Source organism: Bombina bombina, chromosome 2 (genome assembly GCF_027579735.1).
Source record: "Bombina bombina isolate aBomBom1 chromosome 2, aBomBom1.pri, whole genome shotgun sequence".
Taxonomy (NCBI): domain Eukaryota; kingdom Metazoa; phylum Chordata; class Amphibia; order Anura; family Bombinatoridae; genus Bombina; species Bombina bombina.
The window spans coordinates 929,326,946-929,350,963 of NC_069500.1; the positions used below are offsets into that span (position 1 = coordinate 929,326,946).

At 40.1% G+C, this 24,018-nt stretch overlaps 1 protein-coding gene across 2 annotated transcripts in view; it reads right to left on the reverse strand.

Annotated features, from left to right (window-relative positions):
• The window catches only part of LIN54 (lin-54 DREAM MuvB core complex component), a 549,733-nt gene that overhangs the window by 131,161 nt on the left and 394,554 nt on the right, over positions 1-24,018 (reverse strand). The gene's annotated exons all lie outside the window — the stretch shown is intronic.

Below are 24,018 nucleotides of genomic sequence, written 5' to 3' on the forward strand. Positions count from 1 at the left end.
ATGCTGGGCTTGAATTAGCTAAGTTGGAGCGGGTAGCCCATAATAAATGGAAATATAAGAGGGACACAGACAATTAATGTCGATTATTAAGGTTATCATTTCCAATGATTGATTATATCAAATTCGGAATTAAATCCAAATGGAATTTGAGTTCGCAATTTCATAATCCAATAAATTTCCTGTCTGGCTAGTAGTCGGTCCCTATTGCCACCCCTCACTGGGAGTCTCACTGTCTCAATTGCTCGCCATTTAAACGATTTAGTATCTTTTTTATGTACCTCTAAAAAGTGTTTTGACAGGGCTGAGCATGGCCTATCATATTTGATATAGCCTAAATGCTCACGAATACCTGCTAGTCATGCCCACATATTGTTTCGAATGATCGATACACTCAATGAGGTACACAACAGTTTGTTGAACAGTTAACACAACCTTTTGAAAAAAAATGTCTGTTGAGTGTTACATGAGTAAAATTCCTTACCCTCAGTAACAAAGTCACACGCCTTGCACCTATAACTACCACATTTATAGGTACCATTCACCTGTAACCAAGCTCTAGCATTATTTTTCTTGTTAAGTAATTGACAAGGATCAAGGCAAGGATGTTACCCAATGTGAGATTTTTTGAATAGACACATTTAAAACCTACATTGGGAAATAAACTTGCCCCGAGTATGGTAACTAGCCATCCGAATAAAGGTAGAGTCAACACTTGGCTCAATAAGAAATGGACTTTTCAGTGTTTAGTTGCCAATTGTGGCACATGTGCTGCTATCTCCAAGGGTGATACGTTTAATAGCACTTCTACAGGTGCAATTTATAAAATTGATCATTATGCTAATTGGTTTTCTACTTTTGTAGTGTATCTCTTGGAGTGTAACTTATGTAGGACCCAATATGTAGGTCAGACTTCACGTTGTCTCAGGTCGAGAATAGGAGAACATAAGAGAGATGTTAAAAACTATGTCAAGGAGTCTAGTATAGCAAGACATTTTAAAGGTTTGCATTTTTCTAATGTTTCTAACATGAATGTTAAGGTTATTGATGTCATAAGACTGCCACCTAGGGGAGGTAATAAGTATAAAATGCTCATGAAGAGAGAATTATATTGGATTTTTACTTTGAACACAAGAGCGCCAGATGGCTTAAATTTAACCCCTTAATGACCGCAGCACTTTTCCATTTTCTGTCCGTTTGGGACCAAGGCTATTTTTACATTTCTGCGGTGTTTGTGTTTAGCTGTAATTTTCCTCTTACTCATTTACTGTACCCACACATATTATATACCGTTTTTCTCGCCATTAAATGGACTTTCTAAAGATACCATTATTTTCATCATATCTTATAATTTACTATAAAAAAATTTATAAAATATGAGGGAAAAAATTGAAAAAAACACACTTTTTTAACTTTGACCCTCAAAATCTCCTACACTTCAACAACTACCAAAAAACTCCCATGCTAAATAGTTTCTAAATTTTGTCCTGAGTTTAGAAATACTCAATGTTTACATGTTCTTTGCTTTTTTTGCAAGTTATAGGGCAATAAGTACAAGTAGCACTTTGCTATTTCCAAAAAATTTAAAAAAAAATTAGCGATAGTTACATTGGAACACTGATATCTGTCAGGAATCCCTGATTAACCCTTCACATATATATATTTTTTAAAAGAACACAACCTAAGGTATTAAACATGGGGTATTTTGACTCTTTCCATGCAACTATTTTACCATCAATCTATGCCAAAGTTTGAAAAAAAAAAAAAAAAGTGGTGATTTTTTGACAAAATAGCAATTCAAGAATACATTTACTGAGAACGTTAAGGGTTACTGCCAAATAACACCCCAATATGTCTTCAGCAGCATCTCCTGAGTACAGTGATACCACCCATGTATAGGTCTGTTGGGTTCTCTGGGGGCTAAAAGGCCTTATTTTTAGGGGGCGCATTCCAGTTTTTTAATTTGGAATTTTCACATCTGTCGTCATGCACCCATGTCCTATTTGGGACATTTCTGAAGCCGGACAATGCAAATTACCCCCATCAAACCATATATTTTTAAAAAGTAGACACCCTAGGGTATTTCAAATGCTGGTATTTTAACACTTTGCATGCACTAATTCAACCACCAGTCTTTGTCAAACTTTTGGGTAGTCATTTTGGTGTGTTATTTTTCACACGCATTGTACTTTAGGCATGGATTCTCAGTTCCTGTTATATGTTACTGACCAAAAACACCTCAATATGTGTTCAACAACAACTTCTGAGTACAGTGATACCCCCCATGTATAGGTGTGTCGGGTTCTCTGGGGGCTAAAAGGCCTTAATTTTAGGGGGCGCATTCCAGTTTTTCAACTTGGAATTTTCATATCTGTCATCATGCACCCATGTCCTATTTGGGACATTTCTGAAGCCGGCCAATGTAAATTACCCCCATCAAACCATATATTTTTGAAAAGTAGACACCCTAGGGTATTTCAAATGCTGGTATTTTAACACTTTCCATGCACTAATTCAACCACTAGTCTTTGTCAAACTTTTAGGTAGTCATTTTTTTGCATTATTTTTCACACACATTGTACTTTAGGCATATATTCTCAGTCCCTGTTATGTGTTACTGCCAAAAAAAAACTCAATATGTATTCAACAACATCTCCTGAGTACAGTGATACCCCCCATGTATAGGTGTGTCGGGTTCTCTGGGGGCTAAAAGGCCTTAATTTTAGGGGGGGCATTCCAGTTTTTCAACTTGGAATTTTCACATCTGTCATCATGCACCCATGTCCTATTTGGGACATTTCTGAAGCCGGCCAATGTAAATTACCCCCATCAAACCATATATTTTTGAAAAGTAGACACCCTAGGGTATTTCAAATGCTGGTATTTTAACACTTTCCATGCACTAATTCAACCACTAGTCTTTGTCAAACTTTTAGGTAGTCATTTTTTTGCATTATTTTTCACACACATTGTACTTTAGGCATATATTCTCAGTCCCTGTTATGTGTTACTGCCAAAAAAAACCTCAATATGTATTCAACAACATCTCCTGAGTACAGTGATACCCCCCATGTATAGGTGTGTCGGGTTCTCTGGGGGCTAAAAGGCCTTAATTTTAGGGGGCGCATTCCAGTTTTTCAACTTGGAATTTTCACATCTGTCATCATGCACCCATGTCCTATTTGGGACATTTCTGAAGCCGGCCAATGTAAATTACCCCCATCAAACCATATATTTTTGAAAAGTAGACACCCTAGGGTATTTCAAATGCTGGTATTTTAACACTTTCCATGCACTATTTCAACCACTAGTCTTTGTCAAACTTTTGGGTAGTCATTTTTTTTGTGTTATTTTTCACACACGTTGTACTTTAGGCATATATTCTCAGTCCCTGTTATGTGTTACTGCCAAAAAAAACCTCAATATGTATTCAACAACATCTCCTGAGTACAGTGATACCACCCATGTATAGGTGTGTTGGGTTCTCTGGGGGCTAAAAGGCCTTATTTTTAGGGGGCGCATTCCAGTTTTTCAACTTGGAATTTTCACATCCCATGCACCCATGTCCTATGTAGGACATTTCTGAAGCCGGCCAATGTAATTTACCCCCATCAAACCATATATTTTTGAAAAGTAGACACCCTAGGGTATTTCAAATGCTGGTATTTTAACACTTTCCATGCACTAATTCTTTGTCAAACTATTAGGCAGTCATTTTTGTGTGTTATTTTTCACACACATTGTACTTTAGACATGAATTCTCAGCTCCTGTTATGTGTTACTGCCAAAGAAGACCCCAATATGTGTTCACCAACATCTCCGGAGTACAGTGATACCACCTATGCATAAGTTTCTTGGCTTGTTCGGGGGGTGTAATGCCAAATGTCCAACATGCGTTTGTGATTTTTTTTTCACATTTAACATATTTTCTTTGCCTATTGTCTTTTTGGGGGTATTTTAACATACCCCAATTTATTTGTTTCCATGAATGTGCATATTTTTGAAATGTTGACACCCCAAGGTATTGTATATGGTGTGCTTTGATGCATTTGAAGTAACTGTTTTAGCTAAAAAAATTGGAGAAAGTGTATGGTGGCATTTTTTCAATTTTCATTTTTACACACACATTGCTTTTTGACTATGATTTAGGAGAGACTGTTGTAAGTTAGTGCAAAAAAATACTTCAGGTTGTTTTCTGCTAGGCACCCTGAGTACACCTATGCCCCCCATGCATAGGTTTGCCAGGATTTTGGGAAGATTATGTTACAATTTTATGACTTGTGATTTTAGTTATTAAGTGAGAGTATTTCTTCTGATAGGCCTATCTTTAGTTTGGGGCCTATTGTAAACCCCACTTTTATTTATTGCCATGAATGTGCATATTTTTGAAATGTTGACACCCCAAGGTATTGTATATGGTGTGCTTTGATGCATTTGAAGTAACTGTTTTAGCTAAAAAAATTGGAGAAAGTGTATGGTGGCATTTTTTCAATTTTCATTTTTACACACACATTGCTTTTTGACTATGATTTAGGAGAGACTGTTGTAAGTTAGTGCAAAAAAAATACTACAGGTTGTTTTCTGCTAGGCACCCTGAGTACACCTATGTCCCCATGCATAGGTTTGACAGGGGTTTTTGTAAAAAAAAAAAAAAAGAACAGCCCCATTTTAGAAAAAAAAAAATATTAGTGAAATGTAAAAATCTGGCACATTAAAAGTAAAAAAATAACAAAAAATTTAACAGTAAACATAACAAAAAAAAAATAACAGCAAATTTATTTATTTTTTAAAAATTGACCATTGTATGGTACCGCTTGAAGCAGTCCCCAATGCAGAGTCCAGGCTGTCCAGGGCAATCAGGACAGTGATATACAGTGTCCCTTCTCTGCCCCCTCTTGGTACAGACTCTGCATTTTTTTTGTGGTCTCTGCTTTGCGGCAGTAGGGGGGATTTTAAAAATAAAATGAGTAGCCCCAACTCTGCTCTCTCCCATCACCGCCCGGGGAGCAGGTGCATCATGGTACAAAATCCCCGAAATGATCTGGAGCTGAAATTGTAAAAAAGTCAGTTTCATTCCGGGGTTTGCTTTTTTGAACAACAAAAAAGCGTTGTGGGTTGCAATCTGCATTAGGTAAATTGCAACCTTTTTGTACCAGGCCCTTGTCTTCCGCATAATTAGGTAGGGCTGCAGCAGCTGATCTGCCAGATCAACCCCACCCATATGTCTGTTATAAGACTTGATGCACACTGGCTTCCTTATGATCTCAGCTCTGCCACGTACAGAGACCGCCACCGTCCTCTCTGTGTGGATGGTGGTAAGAAGGTATACATCCTTCTTGTCTCTGTACTTCAGTGCCAACAGCTCCTCTTGGCGCAGAGCAGAGGTCTCCCCCCTTCGTAGCCGGGTGCGTACAAGTTGTCCTGGGAAACCTTTGCGGTTCTTTTTAATAGTACCGCAAGCTACTGTATCAAAGCAATACAGTAGCTTGAACAAAAGGACACTTGTATAAAAATTGTCTAAGTACAAGTGATACCCTTTGTTCATTAGGGGTAATATCAGGTCCCAGACAATCTTGCCAGTGGTTCCCATATGTTCTGGGCAACCTGGAGGGTCAAGGTGGCTATCCTTTCCCTCATACACCCGGAAGGCCTGAGTATACCCAGTCTCGCTCTCACAGAGCTTATACACCTTTACCCCATACCTGGAGCGCTTGGAAGGAATATACTGCTTGAATCCCAGCCTTCCCTTATACTTCATCAGGGATTCATCAACGCATATATTCCTTCCAGGTGTATAAGCCTCTGCAAACCTGGCAGAAAAGTGGGTAATCAGGGGGCGGATTTTATACAGCCTGTCAAATTGGGGATGCTCCCTAGGGGGGCACAGGCTGTTGTCGCTGAAGTGCATGAAATGAAGAATCATTTCATATCTCTGCCTCGACATACTCTGGGAGAAAATGGGGGTAGAGCAGATGGGGCTACTGCTCCAGTAGGAGCGAACGGAGGGTTTCTTTATGATGCCCATCAGCATAGTCAATGCCCAGAATTTTTTAAATTCTGGCACATTGATGGGGGCCCATTGCTGCTTTGCCAAATATGTTTCAGGCTTTGCAGCACGGTACTGATGGGCATATAAATTAGTTTGGGCGACAATGTTCCCCAATACATCATCACCCAGAAACCCCTCCAGAAACTGTTGGGGGCTAAAACCTGCCACATCTATATTTATGCCAGCATTTGCTGTGAAGGGTGGGATATCTGGCCTCTGGAGATGAGGCGTTACCCACTCTTCAGCGGCAATGGCAGCAACACGCCTCCTTCTAGCAGGGGGGCTGGCAGGGGGGCTAGCAGGGGGGCTGGCAGGGGGGCTAGCAGCCACAGATACATCACTATCAGTTGAGACTGCATCTAATGATGTATCTGAGCATATGGCAGGGTCAAAATTGGGGTCTGAGTCAGACATAGAGGCATCTGACTCTGACGCAAGGATGGCATACGCCTCCTCAACACTATATCTTTTCTGTGACATTTTTGTATCTGTCACAGAAAACCAAAATTAATTAACTAAATGGCCTTTGGGTTTTTTTAAAAAAAGTACAGCTATGCTAATGCCAGTGATTTATAGCAATCACTGGCAAGCTAGGGGTTAAATACTCTTTAAATTAAATTAACTAAATGGCCTTTGGGTTTTTTTAAAAAAAAGTACAGCTATGCTAATGCCAGTGATTTATAGCGATCACTGGCAAGCTAGGGGTTAAATACTCTTTAAATTAAATTAACTAAATGGCCTTTGGGTTTTTTTAAAAAAAAAGTACAGCTATGCTAATGCCAGTGATTTATAGCGATCACTGGCAAGCTAGGGGTTAAATACTCTTTAAATTAAATTAACTAAATGGCCTTTGGGTTTTTTTAAAAAAAAGTACAGCTATGCTAATGCCAGTGATTTATAGCGATCACTGGCAAGCTAGGGGTTAAATACTCTTTAAATCAAATTAAATTAGCTAAATGGCTCTGAAAGGAGCCTTTGGGTTTTTAAAAAATGACAACAACAAAAATTAACCCCTAAAAAAATGCACAGACAGCAAAAATGTACAGCTATGCTAATGCCAGTGATTTATAGCGATCACTGGCAAGCTAGGGGTTAAATACTCTTTAAATTAAATTAAATTAGCTAAATGGCTCTGAAAGGAGCCTTTGGGTTTTTAAAAAATTACAACAACAAAAATTAACCCCTAAAAAAATTCACAGACAGCAAAAAAGTACAGCTATGCTAATGCCAGTGATGTATAGCGATCACTGGCAAGCTAGGGGTTAAATACTATTTAAATTAAATTAAATTAGCTAAATGGCTCTGAAAGGAGCGTTTAGGTTTTTAAAAAATTACAACAACAAAAATTAACCCCTAAAAAATGCACAGACAGCAAAAAAGTACAGCTATGCTAATGCCAGTGATGTATAGCGATCACTGGCAAGCTAGGGGTTAAATAGTCTTTAAATTAAATTAAATTAGCTAAATGGCTCTGAAAGGAGCCTTTGAGTTTTTAAAAAAAAAATACAACAACAAAAATTAACCCCTAAAAAAATGCACAGACAGCAAAAAAAAGTGCAGCTGTGCTACTGCCAGTGATTTATAGTGATCACTGGCAAGCTAGGGGTTAATGGCTCTGAAAAGAGCCTTTGGATTTTAAATTTTTTAACAAATAAAAGAAATAAATCTCTCTCTGCTAAAATACAGGTCTCTCTCTTTCTCCAACAAAATGGCAAGTGAGGAGAGGGAGGGAGATCCACACTGATCAGAGTCAATATTTACAAATATTGACATGATCAGACAAATGGGGTATTTTATTATTATTATTTTTTTTTTCTAAGAAGGCTCAGATTGGGTGACCCTAGCTTGCCCCTATGGTGAGACAGGCTAGGGACACCCCCAGATGCCCCATGATGCACCGGGCATCGCCATTTTGGAAGCCTCATGGGGGAGGGGGGGGGGGCGCTATATGTGGGCTTTTTTATTTTATATTATATTTTTTTTTTTTACATTTTCACTTTTATTTATATACTAACTAAGTGCCTCGACCCACCGAGGCACTTAGCACACTAGCAGAGCATCGGAAGTGTGTCCGATCGCTTCCGATGCTCTGCTGCACTGCCGGGCTCCACGTGGAGCAAAACCGGAAGTGATCACTCAAGGGGGAGTGATCGCTCCGGTCCCGGCACTCCGTAACAGCACTGCAGGGATGCCCAGACATCGAGGCATCCCTGCAGTACTGTAATAGTGCCTGGAAGCGATCTTGATCGCTTCCAGCACTCACTTTAGCCGAGGACGTGCAGGGTACGTCGTCAGGCGTTAACTGCCTTTTTTTTTCAGACGTACCCTGCACGTCCTCGGTCACTAAGGGATTAAGGAATGGGACATTATTTTTATTGAATAACTAATACACTATGAATGTGCATTTATTAGTATGGCACCACTATTTGCCAAATGGTTGCACTTTGTCTTTTTGACTCATTCATGAATTGTTATATAAATAGATGTGTTTTCCTGTCCATATTTAGGCCTGGCAAACAAGTAGTCAGCTGACCGTGTGTATTATTCATTAATTAAAGTGATATGTTTTATTATAGTTGTTTGTGCATTTTCCATCTTTTTCTTCCATTGTATAAGCTGTTGTACAATTTGATAATTTTTTCAATCATTGCTACTTTGTTACAAAATGTGTCCCCTTACCATTGCTATTTTGCAAACAATTGGTGTAATTATGTGAATCCTTTCATTCCCTATGTCTGTGATTTGCAATTGTAATGCGTCTTTAAATGTGCTGTCGCCCAATGTGAGAATTTTTTTTATTTGATTGGTGATTACAGTGTATTTATTCACCTTGTTTCTACCTACCTATTATCCTATGAGTAAGTGCCGCACGGTACGAAACGTGTAAGGCCACGTCCCTTTTCCCCTGCGTGTTATGCTGTGTGTCTTTTCAAATGGATTAAACTCCGCTTTTATTCAGGATCCGTGTGTGCTGCCTTTTCCTTTTTTTTACATTTGAAACGTTTCTCTACTATTGTTTTAAGACAAGTGTCTCCGAGTAAGATAGGAAAGTATTTCTAAACAAATGTTGCATACAGATGAAAAATCGGATGAATATTGAGTGATAAAGGATAAACCCCTATCATCAGTAGGTCTCTTGATATAACCATGTATCACGGGCCTATCTTCATCTAGACTTTTTTGAGCTGGATGATTTAACATCCTAGGGGGGTAACCCCTTGATTTTAATCTCTTATGAATGTCTGTACTTTCAATTTGAAAGTCTTGTTTTTGGCTACATATCCTTCGTGCCCTCAGAAATTGACTTCTGGCAATTCCCTTAAACACATGTCAGGGATGGGCACTTTTTCTGTGAAGGATAGTGTTCCCAGAAATAGGCTTTCTGTAGAGTTTCGATTTTCCCTTCACTACTCACACCACATAAAGTGATGTCTAAAAAATTAACACTATCCTTGTGCCATTCATGAGTGAATTTAAGACCATTTTTATTGTCAAATACTTGACAAATGCAATAGCCCGCGACTCAGTAGATGACCAGATAAAAATCAAGTAATCTATGAATCGTCGGTAAAACAAAATTTCTAATTTGAAGGGGTTATCCTAACCATACAGAAAGACACGTTCAAGCCAGCCGATAAATAAATTAGCAAAGGAGGGGGCAAATTTAGCCCCCATGGCTATGCCTTGTTTCTGCAGGTAGAAGACCCCCTTCAAAGTAGAAATAATTCCAAAAGAAATTGTGTGACACGCAGGAGATTATTAATAGTCTGCTCGTCGGTACCCTGATTCATTGTCAGAAAAAATCTTATTGCTTCCAACCCCATATCATGTGGGATAATGAATATAGGGAGACCACATCAATAGTAAGCCAGCTGTAGTCTTCCTTCCATTCCACATCATCCAACATATTTAAAACATGTGTGGTGTCTCTAATGTGACTAAGCAAAGCCTGAACGAAAGGTTGCAATATATCTAGCCAGTAACACAAAGGTTCCAATAAGGAACCTATTCCTGACACGATAGGGCGACTCTTGATATCAATTAGACTCTTATGGACTTTGGGCAGATGATGGAAGATGGGAGTTATTGGATGATTAACATATAGGGCATTAGCCGTCTGCTGGTCCATAATACCCAAATAAACACCTTCATCCAAAATCTGCCCAAGTTCATTTTGAAATACCACAACTGCATTTTTCTTAAGAATTGAGTATATATCACTGTCATTAAGTTGGTGTAAAGCCTCATATTGTGTACGATCCATCACAACTACACTCCCCCCCCCCCTTGTCAGACTGGCGAATAACAATAGAATTGTTGTTTTTTAAGGAGGCAATAGCCTCATTTTCCAGTCTGGAGAGGTTGTGTGTTGAGTAGGTGGTAGCCTGATTTAATTTATGTAAGTCTTCCACAACTCTCTTGTGGAATGTTTCCAAAGCTTTCCCCCTATTGTGGATGGGATAAAAATCAGAACTGGGCTTAAGCTTAAAAAATTTCCCAGTAGGGCTTCCCAGATCAACCAATGATTCAGCCTCTAAGGTTTCTAAGGTAGCCAAACTACAGGCTTCTTGAAAATCTAGGTTAGGATTTTGAATAACGGGAGATTTGTTAGATGGTCTAGAGTGCATGTGATTTACAGATTCATCTGAATCCGTGTATTCCTGGAAATGTTTTTTAAGAGTAATTTTCCTAACAAAGCGATGCACGTCAATTATTGTCTGGAAGATATTAAACTTTCTATTCGGACAAAAACCTAAGCCATACTCTAGAACTTTAATTTCAATTTTAGTGAGAGCATATGATGATACATTAATTACACTGTTTTGTCTTGTCGTGTGGCCATTTTTTGGTCCTTCAGTTTATAGCGATGTTGTTGTGTCAGGGGCTGGTTCCCTCCCCCCCCTGTATGCTTCTGGAATCGAATAACTCCAGCAGCACATCAAGGGTTAACAATTTCCAAACCTTATATTGTACCAGGAGGTACAATAAAAGGTTTGGAAATTGTTAACCCTTGATATGCTGCTGGAGTTATTCGATTGTAGATTGTGTTGGAGCCTTCAAGCAGGGGCTCTTCCAGCGTGCACTCGTATTACCACTGGTGCTGGAGTACTACTGACTTTCCTGTATGCTTCTGGGCCACGTGAAAAACCGGAGTTGGTTTTTCACTATCTTTATTTTTATTCTTATTAGTATTAATATTTTTATTTTGAGTTGCAGTATTAGAATTTATCTGCGAGTCTGGACCATATTTGGCAATGGCAGTATGTATGCTTTTCTGGGCTTTTGGTCTGGCTCCCAAATTAGACTGGTTTTCACCACTGGCACTCACATTCTGCAATTGCGGGCCCAACCTCTATATTAATAGATTGTGGTTCAAATTCAGAGTCATTGCCTGAGCCCTTATCGCAGGATGTTGAAGCTGCCTGTGAGGATAAATCATCATCATCAGTAGTAGTTTCAGGATCTGAAAAGGTCACTTTTCTTATTATTTTTAGACCTATTTTTCCTCTTTTTAAAATGAGGAATATTTGATTCACAATTTGCTTTTGTTTTTTCTACTATCACTGTGTGGCGGGGGTAAGATTGAAGACTCTACTAAGAGCAAAGTGGATTTAATTATATATTTTTTTTGCAAAAGCATTCAACACTGCATAAATTACATTGATATAAGTCTGCTTGCACTTTTCACTCTATTGCTATTCTTGGTTCTTATAGTATCAGGACCCTGAATTTTTTTTTATTTTAAATAGGTTTTTATTGAGGAATAAAAATTACATGAAAATGCATCATGCAGATACACATAAACAGAATTTCAAACATTGAAAAAAGGCATGACATAACAATTGTACAGAAACTAACATTAGTATTTGATGTTATATGACAGAAGTTAGATGTACCTTAAAGAACCTCATTTTTTTTTTGTATTTATAAGCTTGGTAGTAAACGATTGCCCCTTAATGTAAGAAAACGGCCACTTTTGGGATGCTGGGAACCTGGTAGGATCGGGGCGGGGGATGTAAGGGGAAAGGCACTACCTGGTCTCTTAGAAAATTGTGTAATGCACATAAATGACGAATATAATGACAAACTTTAGAACACATACACCATCTAGGCATTAAAATTACAATCATTACGGCATATCTCAAGAGACCTCGATTTTGTGTTATAGAGAAACATTAACATTTGGATAGCTACCTTACTAGTCGCTCATGGACCCCCTGGAAAGTTGTATAACATATATGGTAGTTGTCCTGGAGTTCACTCTTGGTCCATTAATTATATACAGTTTATATTAGGCTTATTGTCCATAATAGCAAAGTGGGAGGTGTTTGACAACTTGTAACATTTGCCAACCCCAGAAGCAAATATTAAAAGTGGGGCTGCAATGGAGGCTAATCACTAAGGATTACAAAGGAACAGTAGCTGGTAAGCATGTAAGGGAGCATAATAGGCTTACAATCCTCATGAGGGAGATGGGGCACAAATTAGTAATTTAACCAACAGTACATGGTCTCTTATGTATAGGGCAATGACAGTTATGGCAAGTTAAAAAAATTTAAAGCACAAGTTAAGTAGAGGGGGGAACATTTTCCCCTGTAAATAATCTTACTATGGACATAAGTGGTTAATCCTACTTTTTAGTAAGCGCTAGAAACAGTAAAAGATAAATAAAATATATAATCAAATGTTGAGTAGCCTGCTTCTTTGTCCAGTCGGCACCCAGACCAAATACCATTTCCTTTCTATTACTTAGAGTGTAAGCTAAACTGTACTTGTATGTGACATCAGCGACCAACAAGCAGCTTGGCCTAAGCTGGACAACTAAAATCCCTGTTGGGTGCTTACCATTTACCTCATGTAGTCCTACACGTAGAGAATTAAGTAACATTAATATGCTTAGCACTTTACTGGGAGAGGGCACTAAAATAAGCCATGACAAATTCCATGCTATTGGAGTGATAGAGGGTGTAATAAAAAAAAAAAGAAAAAGAAAAAAAAAAAGGGGTTATGCATCTTATGTTCAGATATTCAATATAAAACAGTACAATGAGGCACTGACAAGGCAATTTATAGCTCTCTTAAGACACTAATCAGTCCAAAGTTCAGGCGTACATGCCATCAAAAAGGAGGAACCGTGTCTTAGAAAGAAGCGATCCGGAGAGTGCTTAGATAGAGTCAGGGCACAGTAACATTAGCCTATACCTTGTTTAGCAGTCTTATATTGGTGTGCGCACTTCCAGAGATGCCGGCTATTCCAGGCAGCCCCATCCTGGATCGCATTGCCCCAGAAGTGCTCACGTGCGACCAGGCTCTCCAGGATCCCTTTCAGGTAAGGTATTTGTGCCCCCCGATGACAGAGTACCTCAAAATAATCCTCCTCTCTGAGAAGAGTAAGAAACAGGTCGCATACTGAAAATGACTTCTGCATACCATGAGCGTGCAAGTATTCAGAAAACTCTGCGGTTGCATGGCATGATCTGGAGTGGTTTGCTAGCGTAGGGGTGTTGCCATAGGTGCCTGTTCTCAGATCGCCTGGCTGTATAGGAGGCAAACTAGCCTTGCTATGAGACTTGTATTCCTCACCGTTACTGTGCATCAGCGCAGAGCATCCTCCTTTCTCACAGTGCTTGGCGTGTGTAGGATCCAGAGCTGTCTTAGTAGCATCGGCATGCGGCATGGTCCGCCAGGGTCCCAAGGTGTCTCCGCCGCCGATACATGTAGTATCAGGACCGACTGGATCTTCTTGTCTCGGGGTAGGCAGAGAACTTTGCCGATCTTCTAGTAATGCAGCTTGATTGCTCTGTATCGGCTGCTGAGGCACAAAAGCTGCCTCTCTCTCCTCCTCTATAGAGACGCGGTCTCCCCGCATGGCTTCATCCCGGTCAGTAACTGTGGACGGGTAGATCCCAGTTTGCAGGTTTTTTTTCAAAAGCAACTTGATAAGCATCTAGAAGGTTGCTGAGCTTCAATAGCAAAAAAGGTAGCTGAATCCATATTGAGATTGGATTTGTACTGCGCACTCAGGGCACAGCTAGTTGTGGGGACAGGCTGAGGCTTCTATAATAGGGGAAGGCCTCAAAGTGCAAAGTCCGGTACTGAGGGCTATAGAGCCTAGTCACTATTCAAAAACCCTATATCTTGAATTCGGACTTCTTCAGTCCAGCCTCTCCACTGTTTTAAGCAAGGTGTTGCTAAAAATGCACTGCTAAATCAGGTTTCAATAAAGATAGCTTGAGGAGCAGAAGCTCAGTGCGAAGCTGTAAGATGGCCGCCGCCAGGGTGTCCCCCAGGACCCTGAATTTTTAATTTATATCTGTCTCTATTGTGATTCTTTGCATTGTTCGAAAGAAAACTTTAGTGGTATATTATTCTTATTTGTCTGTACTTGTTATTCTTTAAAATGGAGCATGCTGGAACTGTCCCCACTTCCTTATCTTAAGATCCTTTAGAAGGTAGATCATCTGAATTTTTTATTTACCCAATTTAAATGTGTGTATTGCAAACATGTAGTTGTAACTCCAGCTCAGTTTTGAAATACTTTATTGCTCTTTATACATGCTAACCAACCTACTGCTCTCCTCTTACTTCTAAGGGTATCTGTCCTCCCTCATTCTGTTAAGTACTAGGGAGTGCTTCAGATTTTGCTCTAGGGTTTAAAGATTTTGAAAGGCTCTACAGTTTCTAAGATGTTGGCAGCAAGCGCACATAGAAATTTAGCATTCGATTTTGCAATTATAAGATTGGATGCTACAAAATGTCAATCAACTTGAGCACATACTCCTCTAGAAGTGGGTGGTTGAACTGCAGGGCAATATTTAACGTGGACAAGTTAAAAGTAAGATTCTTCTCAAAATTTTACATTCAAACTTTTTCATGTGAGTCCTCATATACATTATACTTTATATACATTATACACGTGTACATTTATTTAGGTTTTGTATTATACACTGATTGAGTGGTCCTTTAAATTTTTACAAGAGGGCTTAGGTAAAAGTTTATCTGCTAGCTCTTTAAAAGGCCAAATTTCAGCACTTTCTGTGTTATACCACAAGAAAAATTTCTAAGCTTCCTGATATTCAAAGGTTTGTCCAATATTTAGTCAGGAGTCTTCCAGTAATTAAATCAATCCCCCCCCCCCCTGGAATCTTAATTTGGCAGGTTTCTCCTTTTGAGCCTATGCATAATTTGAACATTAAAGGGATACTAACCCCTCATTTTTTTCTTTCATGATTCAGATAGAGCATGCAATTTTAAGCAACTTTCTAATTTACTCCTATTATCAATTTTTCTTTGTTCTCATTTTATCTTGATTTGAAAAAGCAGTAATAAAAGGTTAGGAGCCGGACCATTTTTTAGTTCAGCACCTTGGTAGAGCTGCTGATTGGTTTGCTACATTTAGCCACAAATCAGCAAGTGCTACCCATGTGCTGAACAAAAAATGGTTTGGCTCTAAAGCTTACAGTATTGCTTTTTCAAATCAAGATAGCATGAGAACAAAGAAAAATTGATAATAGCAGTAAATTAGAAAGGTGCTTAAAATCTCATACTCTATCTGAATCATGAAATTAAAAAAACAGAATTTATGTTTACCTGATAAATTACTTTCTCCAACGGTGTGTCCGGTCCACGGCGTCATCCTTACTTGTGGGATATTCTCTTCCCCAACAGGAAATGGCAAAGAGCCCAGCAAAGCTGGTCACATGATCCCTCCTAGGCTCCGCCTACCCCAGTCATTCGACCGACGTTAAGGAGGAATATTTGCATAGGAGAAACCATATGGTACCGTGGTGACTGTAGTTAAAGAAAATAAATTATCAGACCTGATTAAAAAACCAGGGCGGGCCGTGGACCGGACACACCGTTGGAGAAAGTAATTTATCAGGTAAACATAAATTCTGTTTTCTCCAACATAGGTGTGTCCGGTCCACGGCGTCATCCTTACTTGTGGGAACCAATACCAAAGCTTTAGGACACGGATGAAGGGAGGGAGCAAATCAGGTCACCTAAATGGAAGGCACCACGGCTTGCAAAACCTTTCTCCCAAAAATAGCCTCAGAAGAAGCAAAAGTATCAAACTTGTAAAATTTGGTAAAAGTGTGCAGTGAAGACCAAGTCGCTGCCCTACATATCTGATCAACAGAAGCCTCGTTCTTGAAGGCCCATGTGGAAGCCACAGCCCTAGTGGAATGAGCTGTGATTCTTTCGGGAGGCTGCCGTCCGGCAGTCTCGTAAGCCAATCTGATGATGCTTTTAATCCAAAAAGAGAGAGGGGTAGAAGTTGCTTTTTGACCTCTCCTTTTACCGGAATAAACAACAAACAAGGAAGATGTTTGTCTAAAATCCTTTGTAGCATCTAAATAGAATTTTAGAGCGCGAACAACCTCCAAATTGTGCAACAAACGTTCCTTCTTTGAAACTGGTTTCGGACACAGAGAAGGTACGATAATCTCCTGGTTAATGTTTTTGTTAGAAACAACTTTTGGAAGAAAACCAGGTTTAGTACGTAAAACCACCTTATCTGCATGGAACACCAGATAAGGAGGAGAACACTGCAGAGCAGATAATTCTGAAACTCTTCTGGCAGAAGAAATTGCAACTAAAAACAAAACTTTCCAAGATAATAATTTAATATCAACGGAATGTAAGGGTTCAAACGGAACCCCCTGAAGAACTGAAAGAACTAAATTGAGACTCCAAGGAGGAGTCAAAGGTTTGTAAACAGGCTTAATTCTAACCAGAGCCTGAACAAAGGCTTGAACATCTGGCACAGCAGCCAGTTTTTTGTGAAGTAACACCGACAAGGCAGAAATCTGTCCCTTCAGGGAACTTGCAGATAATCCTTTTTCCAATCCTTCTTGAAGGAAGGATAGAATCCTAGGAATCTTAACCTTGTCCCAAGGGAATCCTTTAGATTCACACCAACAGATATATTTTTTCCAAATTTTGTGGTAAATCTTTCTAGTTACAGGCTTTCTGGCCTGAACAAGAGTATCGATAACAGAATCTGAGAACCCTCGCTTCGATAAAATCAAGCGTTCAATCTCCAAGCAGTCAGCTGGAGTGAAACCAGATTCGGATGTTCGAACGGACCCTGAACAAGAAGGTCTCGTCTCAAAGGTAGCTTCCAAGGTGGAGCCGATGACATATTCACCAGATCTGCATACCAAGTCCTGCGTGGCCACGCAGGAGCTATCAAGATCACCGACGCCCTCTCCTGATTGATCCTGGCTACCAGCCTGGGGATGAGAGGAAACGGCGGGAACACATAAGCTAGTTTGAAAGTCCAAGGTGCTACTAGTGCATCCACTAGAGCCGCCTTGGGATCCCTGGATCTGGACCCGTAGCAAGGAACTTTGAAGTTCTGACGAGAGGCCATCAGATCCATGTCTGGAATGCCCCACAGCTGAGTGACTTGGGCAAAGATTTCCGGATGGAGTTCCCACTCCCCCGGATGCAATGTCTGACGACTCAGAAAATCCGCTTCCCAATTTTCCACTCCTGGGATGTGGATAGCAGACAGGTGGCAGGAGTGAGACTCCGCCCATAGAATGATTTTGGTCACTTCTTCCATCGCTAGGGAACTCCTTGTTCCCCCCTGATGGTTGATGTACGCAACAGTTGTCATGTTGTCTGATTGAAACCGTATGAACTTGGCCCTCGCTAGCTGAGGCCAAGCCTTGAGAGCATTGAATATCGCTCTCAGTTCCAGAATATTTATCGGTAGAAGAGATTCTTCCCGAGACCAAAGACCCTGAGCTTTCAGGGATCCCCAGACCGCGCCCCAGCCCATCAGACTGGCGTCGGTCGTGACAATGACCCACTCTGGTCTGCGGAATGTCATCCCTTGTGACAGGTTGTCCAGGGACAGCCACCAACGGAGTGAGTCTCTGGTCCTCTGATTTACTTGTATCTTCGGAGACAAGTCTGTATAGTCCCCATTCCACTGACTGAGCATGCACAGTTGTAATGGTCTTAGATGAATGCGCGCAAAAGGAACTATGTCCATTGCCGCTACCATCAACCCGATCACTTCCATGCACTGGGCTATGGAAGGAAGAGGAACGGAATGAAGTATCCGACAAGAGTCTAGAAGTTTTGTTTTTCTGGCCTCTGTTAGAAAAATCCTCATTTCTAAGGAGTCTATAATTGTTCCCAAGAAGGGAACCCTTGTTGACGGGGATAGAGAACTCTTTTCCACGTTCACTTTCCATCCGTGAGATCTGAGAAAGGCCAGGACGATGTCCGTGTGAGCCTTTGCTTGAGGAAGGGACGACGCTTGAATCAGAATGTCGTCCAAGTAAGGTACTACAGCAATGCCCCTTGGTCTTAGCACAGCTAGAAGGGACCCTAGTACCTTTGTGAAAATCCTTGGAGCAGTGGCTAATCCGAAAGGAAGCGCCACGAACTGGTAATGTTTGTCCAGGAATGCGAACCTTAGGAACCGATGATGTTCCTTGTGGATAGGAATATGTAGATACGCATCCTTTAAATCCACCGTGGTCATGAATTGACCTTCCTGGATGGAAGGAAGAATAGTTCGAATGGTTTCCATCTTGAACGATGGAACCTTGAGAAACTTGTTTAAGATCTTGAGATCTAAGATTGGTCTGAACGTTCCCTCTTTTTTGGGAACTATGAACAGATTGGAGTAGAACCCCATCCCTTGTTCTCTTAATGGAACAGGATGAATCACTCCCATTTTTAACAGGTCTTCTACACAGTGTAAGAATGCCTGTCTTTTTATGTGGTCTGAAGACAACTGAGACCTGTGGAACCTCCCCCTTGGGGGAAGTCCCTTGAATTCCAGAAGATAACCTTGGGAGACTATTTCTAGCGCCCAAGGATCCAGAACATCTCTTGCCCAAGCCTGAGCGAAGAGAGAGAGTCTGCCCCCCACCAGATCCGGTTCCGGATCGGGGGCCAACATTTCATGCAGTCTTGGTAGCAGTGGCAGGTTTCTTGGCCTGCTTTCCCTTGTTCCAGCCTTGCATTGGTCTCCAAGCTGGCTTGGCTTGAGAAGTATTACCCTCTTGCTTAGAGGACGTAGCATCTTGGGCTGGTCCGTTTCTACGAAAGGGACGAAAATTAGGTTTATTTTTTGCCTTGAAAGGCCGATCCTGAGGAAGGGCGTGGCCCTTACCCCCAGTGATATCAGAGATAATCTCTTTCAAGTCAGGGCCAAACAGCGTTTTCCCCTTGAAAGGAATGTTAAGTAGCTTGTTCTTGGAAGACGCATCAGCCGACCAAGATTTCAACCAAAGCGCTCTGCGCGCCACAATAGCAAACCCAGAATTCTTAGCCGCTAACCTAGCCAATTGCAAAGTGGCGTCTAGGGTGAAAGAATTAGCCAATTTGAGAGCATTGATTCTGTCCATAATCTCCTCATAAGGAGGAGAATCACTATCGACCGCCTTTATCAGCTCATCGAACCAGAAACATGCGGCTGTAGCGACAGGGACAATGCATGAAATTGGTTGTAGAAGGTAACCCTGCTGAACAAACATCTTTTTAAGCAAACCTTCTAATTTTTTATCCATAGGATCTTTGAAAGCACAACTATCCTCTATGGGTATAGTGGTGCGTTTGTTTAAAGTGGAAACCGCTCCCTCGACCTTGGGGACTGTCTGCCATAAGTCCTTTCTGGGGTCGACCATAGGAAACAATTTTTTAAATATGGGGGGAGGGACGAAAGGAATACCGGGCCTTTCCCATTCTTTATTAACAATGTCCGCCACCCGCTTGGGTATAGGAAAAGCTTCTGGGAGCCCCGGCACCTCTAGGAACTTGTCCATTTTACATAGTTTCTCTGGGATGACCAACTTGTCACAATCATCCAGAGTGGATAATACCTCCTTAAGCAGAATGCGGAGATGTTCCAACTTAAATTTAAATGCAATCACATCAGGTTCAGCCTGTTGAGAAATGTTCCCTGAATCAGTAATTTCTCCCTCAGACAAAACCTCCCTGGCCCCATCAGACTGTGTTAGGGGCCCTTCAGAGATATTAATATCAGCGTCGTCATGCTCTTCAGTATCTAAAACAGAGCAGCCGCGCTTACGCTGACAAGTGTTCATTTTGGCTAAAATGTTTTTGACAGAATTATCCATTACAGCCGTTAATTGTTGCATAGTAAGGAGTATTGGCGCGCTAGATGTACTAGGGGCCTCCTGAGTGGGCAAGACTCGTGTAGACGAAGGAGGGAATGATGCAGTACCATGCTTACTCCCCTCACTTGAGGAATCATCTTGGGCATCATTGTCATTATCACATAAATCACATTTATTTAAATGAATAGGAATTCTGGCTTCCCCACATTCAGAACACAGTCTATCTGGTAGTTCAGACATGTTAAACAGGCATAAACTTGATAACAAAGTACAAAAAACGTTTTAAAATAAAACCGTTACTGTCACTTTAAATTTTAAACTGAACACACTTTATTACTGCAATTGCGAAAAAACATGAAGGAATTGTTCAAAATTCACCAAATTTTCACCACAGTGTCTTAAAGCTTTAAAAGTATTGCACACCAAATTTGGAAGCTTTAACCCTTAAAATAACGGAACCGGAGCCGTTTTTAAACTTTAACCCCTTTACAGTCCCTGGTATCTGCTTTGCTGAGACCCAACCAAGCCCAAAGGGGAATACGATACCAAATGACGCCTTCAGAAAGTCTTTTCTAAGTATCAGAGCTCCTCTCACATGCGACTGCATGCCATGCCTCTCAAAAACAAGTGCGCCACACCGGCGCGAAAATGAGGCTCTGCTTATGCTTTGGGAAAGCCCCTAAGGAATAAGGTGTCTAATACAGTGCCTGCCGATATTATTATATCAAAATACCCAGATAAAATGATTCCTCAAGGCTAAATATGTGTTAATAATGATTCGATTTAGCCCAGAAAAAGTCTACAGTCTTAATAAGCCCTTGTGAAGCCCTTATTTACGATCGTAATAAACATGGCTTACCGGATCCCATAGGGAAAATGACAGCTTCCAGCATTACATCGTCTTGTTAGAATGTGTCATACCTCAAGCAGCAAGAGACTGCACACTGTTCCCCCAACTGAAGTTAATTGCTCTCAACAGTCCTGTGTGGAACAGCCATGGATTTTAGTTACGGTTGCTAAAATCATTTTCCTCATACAAACAGAAATCTTCATCTCTTTTCTGTTTCTGAGTAAATAGTACATACCAGCACTATTTCAAAATAACAAACTCTTGATTGAATAATAAAAACTACAGTTAAACACTAAAAAACTCTAAGCCATCTCCGTGGAGATGTTGCCTGTACAACGGCAAAGAGAATGACTGGGGTAGGCGGAGCCTAGGAGGGATCATGTGACCAGCTTTGCTGGGCTCTTTGCCATTTCCTGTTGGGGAAGAGAATATCCCACAAGTAAGGATGACGCCGTGGACCGGACACACCTATGTTGGAGAAAATGGGTTTAGTATCCCTTTAAGCTTCTATCTTGGAAGGTGTGATTCCTTTTAGCAATATATTTTGCCAGAAGAGTTTCTGAATTATCTTCTCCTTTTTGTGAACTTATCTTATTTTTTCCAGGATAAGGCAATTTGAAGGAAAAAAATTGTCTTTATACTAATCCACAAAACTCAAAGGAAATGCTCCTACATAATGTAGATTTAGTGAGAGCATTACCTTTTTTATTACAAGCTGCAAAGGATTTTAGACAATTGCCTAGTTTGTTTCTTAAAAGTTTATCAAAAGACCATAGACGTTGATTCTTGGCTAAATCTGGATTCAAAAAGGCTTACTTGGAGGCAAGAAAGTCTCCTCCAAAACACATTACAGCTCATTCTACTAGATCAGTTTCCTCTTCCTTGGCTTTTTAAAATATGGCTACTATTGAACATTTTTGTAAGGCCACAATATGGTCATTCTTCCATACTTTTTCTACCACTTTGATGTTTTTTTTGATTCTGTTGAAGTGACTTGATAGATAAGTCCTCCAGGCAGCAGTGTCTGCAACTTAGGTACCTGCCTTTTTTTTGTCTAGCCCAAATTACTTGTGGATTCCACAGCTTGGGTATTCGTTGCCAGGTGTAATGGCACGAAACCTGCCCATTTTTATTAATTTATGTAAAATTCGTCGGCCAGTATTTCTAGTTTGCACCTCATTTTCCCTGCTGTGTCTTTTCCTATCTTTCTACTTCTTCTTACTTTGCTATACGGAAGACTAGCATACCAGAGAGGTGTAGGGTTGCCACCTTTTCCTCAAAAAAAATACCGGCCATGGGTGAGGGCAGAGCTGAATAAAAAGGCTTTGCTACAAAACATGCTTGTGCACAGCAGCAACATATTAATGCAGAATTGTAGGTAGAGGGTTTCTACAGAATGCAGAAGTAGTCACCTTTCCTGCTCTGGTAGTAGTGTAAACATTTTTTAAATAGATTTACACCTTGTTTACTGCAGCCTTTTCCCAGTAGCCAAAAAACACCGTCCATAGAGGAGCCAATCTAAACTTGTTACTGGAGCAGAGACAGCTAGTCATTGTCATGAATGTCATGTTACACATTTCATAATATAATTAAACACATAAAAATAAGATACCCTCTGACTTAAATTAAAGGGACACTATACCCAAACATTTTCTTTCATGATTAAGGTAGAGAATACAATTTTAAACAACATTCCAATTTACTTCTATTACCTAATTTGCTTCATTCTTTAGATATACTTTAATGAAGAAATAACAATGCACATAGTGAACTAATCACAGGAGGCATCTATGTGCAGCTACCAATCAGCAGCTTCTAAGCATATCTAGATATGCTTTTCAGCGAAGAATATCAAGAGAATGAATCAAATTAGATAATAGAAGTAAATTAGAAAGTTTTTAATTGTATGCTCTTTCTAAATCATGAAAGAAAAATTTTGGGTTTCATGTCCCTTTAAAGGATGCCTGTATCACAAAAACAGAGTAGTACAGAACTATATTCTCTCTGGAGCACAGGATCCATAATGTATTTTATATACAGTCCAACACTGAAAAGTTTGTGATGATGGGTGGATTACACATAAACAGGATACACCACTGCAGTATTTGATCTCAATTGTCCCCACAAGCAACTTTGACTCAATATATGACATACAGTTTGGGCTTCTGTTGTGCTTCTGTGAAAATACAGATGTTTATTACTTAGTAAAATGTACTCTGAGTATACAGCATTCTCCATACTTGCAAATACCTGCATCTGAAATATTGGAGGTTTGATTAATTTATCTGTGACTTTAACTATTATATCTGCAGGTCTGCAGCAAAAAAAAAAAAACAACACGTTTCTAATGCTGATAAAAATAAAAACATTAAGAAGAAATAAGAAAGACAAATGCATTTAATCTACTTGACCAGCAGCATAACACTTATTACCTCTGTCATGCTGGTAGGTTTGTAGTTTCAGGGGGAATGGACAGTCAGACTCCAGCAGCTACTAAATCCCTCTCCCCTGCTTCCATCTCCTTTATTTAGTTAAGGTGGAATATACTTGTTTTAATTTAATTTAGTATAGAGGAAGATTAAATCAAATAATCCTTTGCCTTCCAAAGTTAAAGGATAACTAAGCAGTCATATTCAGCTACTAATTAGTAAAAATGTACACAGTTTAAAACTGACTATGACTAATGCAAAACAAAACTAATCCACCTTAACAGAATAAGGGAGGGCTTCGATGCTGATTGCTACGGGGGAGGTGAGAGAGGCACTGTTCCGTGTAAAATACACTGTCTGCTTTCAACATGGACTTGCAGCTTCATTGTTTATTTGCTTTGCCTGTCATGAGGGCTCTCAGAGCGAGCAGAGAGTTCAGGCAATAACGATAATCACTGTAATGTGTTATTTATTTATATTTTCACTGCTATTCAGACCCCAGTCTAGAGGGCATAAAAAAAAACGGCTTTTGCATTGCCGGTATTATACTAATGCCGGCACCGGCTCCAAATCATCAATTACCGG